The following is a 6,556-nucleotide window of genomic DNA, read 5'->3' as shown; positions in this document are numbered from 1 at the left end:
GTGCTAGGATTATAGGTGTGCACCACAACGCCTGGCAGCTAGCAGAGATGTCTGAGGCTGAAATTGTTCTTTGAAGTTATCAAAATTCCAGGAGCTTTGGGACCTTATTATGATGTAAAGATTAAAGGGGCAAGGGGCTGGGGATTTAGCTCAGTGCTTCTGCCACCTGCCTCAGAAGCACAAGGACCCGAGTTCGATCCCTGGTACCAAAAAAAAAAACAAAAAAAGATTAAAGGGGGGGAAAAATTTAATGAGTAAGTCAAACCCTTCTTAATACACACAAAACAGAGATATGAAGAGAAAACCATAACTATCTGAATCGTGTCATGAATGATCCTTGGTCCAAGAGACTCACGGCAAGAGAAGAGAGCTGACCATCACCAGCAACGCTGCCCTGCATCTCATGCTGCTCAGGCCTCTCAAGTCTGCTCAGTCATCCTCGCCACCTCCGCACGTGTCGTGTCCGCCAGCTTCCTGAAGCGATTGGCCCGCTCACTCAGGTAGTCATAGTCTTGATCCTTGTCTGACTCCGAGGAGTTCAGGGAGCTCAGACTAGCAGCTTCGGAACCACTTCCTTCATAGTCGAACCTGAGCAGAGAGTCGCAGGGGGAGCTGTGGGGTCACTGTCAGCGGCCTTCAGGTTTTCATCAGTAAACTTCCCAATTTCATCAGGGTTGGCAGGGCGGGGCCGAGACGGGGGCACACTCCTGAGGGTCGGGGCCACGTCACTGCGAGTCACTTCAGGCCGAGCCTCCAGGCCCCTGTCTAACTGGCTCAAGTCAAAATCCTGGTCTTCTTCTCCACCTCCTTCTTCATCATGGTAATAAACATCGTCCCGGGTGTCATCTTCTGGAGGCAGTAAGGGCTCTTTCACCACCCCTCTCCTCCGAACAAACAGTAGGAGCAGCAGAATCAGAAGAAGCAAACCAAGGATTCCTCCAAGCATCCCGAGAATGGCGGGAACCTGCAATCCAGCTTCCGCATAATTTGCCCTCGTACAGTCGTTGACGGCCCCTTCACAGTCACACACGATGATATCCAAAGTGGTCACTTGGTCTTTGTTTTGGTTTTCAATGAGCTTGAGATTGATTTTGTAGTCACCCACCTCTAAAGTTTTCTTTGGCTTCCAGATGAGAGACTCTTGGGCTGCGCCATTGTACTCAATGGTCCAGTTGACACTCGCCCCGTGGGTGAGTTCTGCTGTGAAGGGGGAAGTGTTGGGGGGCAGATCTGGATCGATGATGTCTATGATGTGAGGCTGTGGGTCCCTCTGGCAGGAGTGCATGCTTCGGGGTTCTGGTGTGAGGGCCCTGTCATTCACATCGGAGAGGATCCCGAGGAGGGTTCCTGTGCCAGCGGCGATTGGAGAACCACTGTCGGTGGCGATGATGAGAGCTGTGTACGTGCTGTTCTTCACATGTGCAAAGGCCTCTCTGTCCAGCTCAGCCTGAGTAGAAATGGCACAGGTCTCCAGATTAATCTCCAACCACTTGGCAGTGTCCCTCCAAATCCGGTAAGTAATCTTCTGTTGCATAAATGTGTCCGGCTCCCGAGCAGCATAGGAAGTGATTTCCAAGCCCACCCCAAAGTCCTCCGGTACATGTAGAATGTACTGCTGCTTGGCCTCAAAATCCAAGCCCTTGGTCGTTTTCAAAATGCCGTTGTTGGTTATTGGGTCTGTGGTGACAGTAAATTGCTTGTCAGGATCATTTAGTATGCTGTACATGGCCTGCCATGCTGGGGTATTGGGGGCATCATCATCAGTCACCGTGAGCATAGTGATGACGGCATCGGGCTCATTCTCAGGACCCTGACCCTTGTACGTGGTTGGGTTGAAGATGGGAGGATTATCGTTGACGTCAGTCACTGTGATCACGATTTTTGCTGTTGCGTTTAAGCCTTCACCTTGAGGGTCAGCAGCCTGAACCTCCAGGGTATACGTGGGATGACTCTCTCTGTCCAGCCCGGTGGTGACCATGCTGATGACCCCTGTGATCCGACTGATGGTAAACATTTGGCTGTGAGGCAATGTAGGCTCTTGGCTGAGGATGGCATAAGCGATCTCAGCGTTGTAGGTGTTAGGATCATCTGTGTCAGTGGCTGAGACCTGCATCACAGAGGTTCCTGGAAGAGCACCTTCCATGATAGATCCCTCAAAGACCTCTTTGATGAACTGAGGCCTGTTGTCATTCTGATCTGTCACTGTGATAACAATCTCCATGGGATCCTCAACTGCATTCCCATTCGATGACACAGCATGAGAAAAGAGAGTGTAGTTGGCAATTTTTTCTCTATCCAGAGGCTCTGTCACCATCACCCATCCTGTTTCTCTTTCCATAATAAACACACCAACAGGGGGTGTATCAGCTCCTTGGCCAGTGATGCTGTAGAAAACCTTAGTTTCTTTGTCCCTGTTGGATTTGATCTGAACCAGCCTTTTAGGAAATGGGTCTTTTTCATTTTCTGAGCAGCTGATGGGAGGGATAACCCAGTCTCTCTTCTGCCTTCTGAGACCATGGTGGAAGTCGGGAAATCTGATCACTTCTATCTGGGGTCCTGGGGAAATGTCCTGGTCAGGGTCCTGGTGGTGGTGACTGTCCCGGCGCTGATGGTGGTTGTGGTGCTGAGGACGGGGTCCCTCTGCCTTCAGCGTAACTTTGGTGAAAAACTTTCTGAAGATGGAGTCCCAGGCGTGGACAGAAAAACTGGTCTCTGGTTTAGGAAACAGTAGAGGCCGTTTGACTGTGACTACACCATCTGTCCCCACTTTGAATCGGGAGTCGGTAGAAAAGTAGGCTGTTCTTGGTCGACCCGTGCATCCTTCAAAACTCACTCTGCCCGGGACCAGGACGCGGCCTCTCTCTAGGTGCCACCGGGGGACGGTAAACGTGTAGCTCTCTCCGCGAAAGCCGGGCTGGCAGGGCGCCTCCACCTCCTGGCAGAGCCAGGACGAAACCTGCAGCAGTAGCAGGAGCGCGGAGAGGCTGCGGCACGAGGGGCCCAGGGCGCGCCGGGAGGGGGCCGATCGAAGGCGGGAGCCGGGCGAGTTCGGACAGGGCTGGGCCGAGTTGGGGCCGACTTCCCTGAACTCACAGGTGCTCCCCAGGAATCTTTTTAAAGTCAAGTGAGTTGAAATGAAATCTCCATCCATCCACATACACATATTGTCTGCTAAGTATCCCTCTTAAAGCTTAATAGAAACAATAGAACAATGCCAGTGTTTTAAGCTTCAATTAGTTGTATAGTGGTTGGTGAAAGGGTGGGGATTTAAAATCCTTTATGCTTCCATGAGATAAAAATCTATGAGCTGTAAGCCATTATTATTCATCAGCATAGAGCCAAGTCCTGTTCCACACCCATGTCTGCTTGGCGTAATTCCCTCCTGAGCTCCGGAGCCAACGAGGTTGTAGCCCATAGTGACCTTTTGTACTAGAAACTTCACTGATTCTACCAGGAAATTGGGCTTCCTCCTTTTGGTTCCAGAGGACACTGTACATGACCTTGAAGTATTTTGTGATCCTTTCGTGGAACCAACAGCAATGAAGCAGAATTTCCTAGAACAAAAGTAGATGTCCTCAGGCAGACACAAGGACAGCTACGAGCAGCCTGAGATGCCCTATTTTGGGAAGGAAAAATGGAGCCATGATTATTATCAGTGTCTTTCTAAATTTATCAATCTATGGGAAAATAAAATTGCAATATGAAAAGTATTGACCAGCACTAAAGTATTATTCAATATGGAAGGCAAGGAAAGAATTTTTTTCTAAAAGTAATGTTGATCACTTTCTTATTCATAAGATAAATACAGACTCTTTGATCATTCAAAAAGCTTTGTGTGTGTGTGTGTGTGTGTGTGTGAGAGAGAGAGAGAGAGAGAGAGAGAGAGAGAGAGAGAGAAATTGTAGAATCCATTTGTATATTTTTAAATTAAAATTCTATTTCAGGAAAAGAAATATTTTTCAATTTGTGTACAGAGAAAAGAGATTTAGGGTATCTTTTTGTTACTGAAATTGACACACTGCTTCCCCTCTCTGAAATTGCTTTTTCTGTACTCATTTTTCTAATTATCTTGTTTTCTATTTCATAACCTGCCCTATACAACCTGAACACAACCATCCCTTTCTTCAGCAATTTTCAAGTATATAATAAAGACAAAGTGAAAATTTCCCCTTTGGAAAGGGAAAAGAAAAAGACTTTTCCCTCTGAAAGTTGGCTGGAATGAACTGACAATAAACACATAAAGTTGGAGGAAAAAATACATACATTTATTAATATGCACGGGGAAAAATCATAACCCCATAGTCCTAGATGGAGTATGAGTATCCCCAGAGAGCCAGACGGTGAAGACTTAAATAACTGCCCAAGCCATAGAGAGGAATAGGGCTTGAACAGGGAGGGGCATCCTGGAAGATGTGAGGGAGGCATGCATGTGAATAAAAGTGGTCTTATTCTCTAGATGAAGTCTCTTAGGTGACCGCATGGAACTGAAAAAAGACTAGATGAAAACTCTGCACAAGTGGAGTGTCCCAGGCACAGTCACCTGCAGTATTTCCATTCTGTGGTGGTTAATCAGTTTTGGTTATTGAGAGATCACAACAGCTGGATTTCTTTTTTCTTTCTGAAAACAGAGCTTCAGTGGAAGCCTCTCTCACTATGGGAGTGAAAAAAATTGAGTGTAGAGGGGAGGGGGAAGGCCCTTTTATTGCTAAGTCACCATACTTCAGTGTCAAGGGTTTTGTTTCCCAATCCCAACTATAATGCAAAATACTATGACCTTCCCTAGCCATATTTGAATTTTAAAAGAGAATATTTTTATTTCAAAAAGGAACAAGGTCTGTTACTAATAGTGGATTTTTAAGGGCTATTTTGGGGGGAAAGGAAAAATATTCTCTCACTTCTAGAGCTACAAAAAATTTAACAAAACATCTAGTTTGTGCATACATAAATCTATCTTTGGTCCACTTCATTAGAGATTTCTATGTCCAATCTCAGACTGAATCTTTAACTTAGGCCCTTTTGAGGGCAATGCTAAGTATCCAATAAAAGTTTTCAATCCAGCAGTCAGCTAGATGTTTTGTCTGATATCAGGCATCCAGATTTTATTTGAGAATACATAGAAGTTTGACTGAATTTTTCATTTGTCATCAGGATTTTTGGCACCAAATACACACAGTCTTTAGAAATTACAGAAGGAATTCATTCTCTTAGCATTTCATGTGTCTGCCCTACAATACAGTCCTGTTTGAAAAGAAAGTTCCACTGTGCATTGAAAGTGGCAGCAGCATGGAAATTTGTCATAATAGAGAAGAAGTTCGATATTTAGGAGGCTGTTTTATTCTTCAGGGAAGCTAGTTCCAGGAAGAACTGAAGTTGCTAACTGTGTCTTTCAAGATATGCAAGGTTACACTGTGGTAAGTCATTTGAGGTCCCCAATCTCAGTGATGAAAACAGGAAAGGTTTATTTTTCACTGGCATTGCATGTTCACCATGGGACTGACTAGAGGGAAGAAGGGAGGGAGGTCTCTGCTTGGTAGTTACTCAGCAACTCAATTGAAAGAGCCTTCATTTCAGCATGTATTGATTTCTGTATTTGCTCCACAGGGAAGAACAGAGCTGGTTGGTCTCCTACTGGCATTTTGTAAAATCTCAAGATAGAAAGAATCTCACTCCCTGACCAATGCTATTTATGGGAACACATCTAACTTCATGCAGTCAGGAAAGCACAATTCCCCTGATTGTGGCCCAGAAGGGAGATGGGGACCAGATATCAGTGGACAATAGTAACACCTGTCACACATCCATTCCAGGTATCAGAGGAAATAATTGACCAAAATGGAATGTCCTTAAAACTGAGGTTCTTTCTATGGAAAAATTAAACATTCTTTTGTTCTCTCAGACTAAATAGAGGGTAACAATTTATCAATGCATTATTACATAGATAAGATTACTAAAAATATGCCTTATTTAGAATTTAAAAGTTCATTTCTTTTTCTCTTTGGAAAAAAATATATCTAAAATTTAATTTTCCCTGAAACTTTGGTAAAATACTCATATAAGAAACATGTAAACATAGATACAAAAGCTCTACTAGAAAAGAGACAAGATTTTACTCAATTCTGTTTCTCGGATGTCTAATATATCCACCTCTGCACTCAGCACAATGCATATATGCAATCAACAATTATTGCATACTAAAAAACTTTACATAGAAAATTTAAAAGGTAGATATGTCTCTAAAATGGAGTACTACTCAGCCATAAAAATGAGAAATTAGAGACATTTATAACTAAGTGGATGCACATTGAGGTGATACTCTTAAGTGAAATAAATAGGACACACATGTGTAAATACCGAATAGTTTCTCTGGTGTGAGAAACTGAAAGTGTAAATAAGGACTAAATGTATAATAGGTAATGTGAAATAGGAAGAAAAGGGGCAAAGGGGAAGGAAGTGGGAGGGCCAGGGGAAAGGACAGAAGGGAATGGGATTAATATGAGAAAATGGAAAAATAGGAACAAAATCTTTGTAAATAGGGAGGACTGGAGGGGTTGAAGGG

The 6,556-nt window shown here is 44.3% G+C and overlaps 1 pseudogene; it reads right to left on the bottom strand.

Annotated features, from left to right (window-relative positions):
- Positions 1–359: 359 nt before the first annotated feature.
- On the bottom strand, positions 360–3,163 carry LOC101698058 (cadherin-1 pseudogene; annotated as a pseudogene).
- Between the last annotated feature and the right edge of the window lie 3,393 nt (positions 3,164–6,556).

The sequence above is a fragment of the Heterocephalus glaber genome, unplaced genomic scaffold, assembly GCF_053883595.1.
Source record: "Heterocephalus glaber isolate CG9 unplaced genomic scaffold, H.glaber_assembly_v1.0 deba00001553, whole genome shotgun sequence".
Taxonomy (NCBI): Eukaryota; Metazoa; Chordata; class Mammalia; order Rodentia; family Bathyergidae; genus Heterocephalus; species Heterocephalus glaber.
This window is presented reverse-complemented; position numbering and strand designations above follow the sequence as displayed.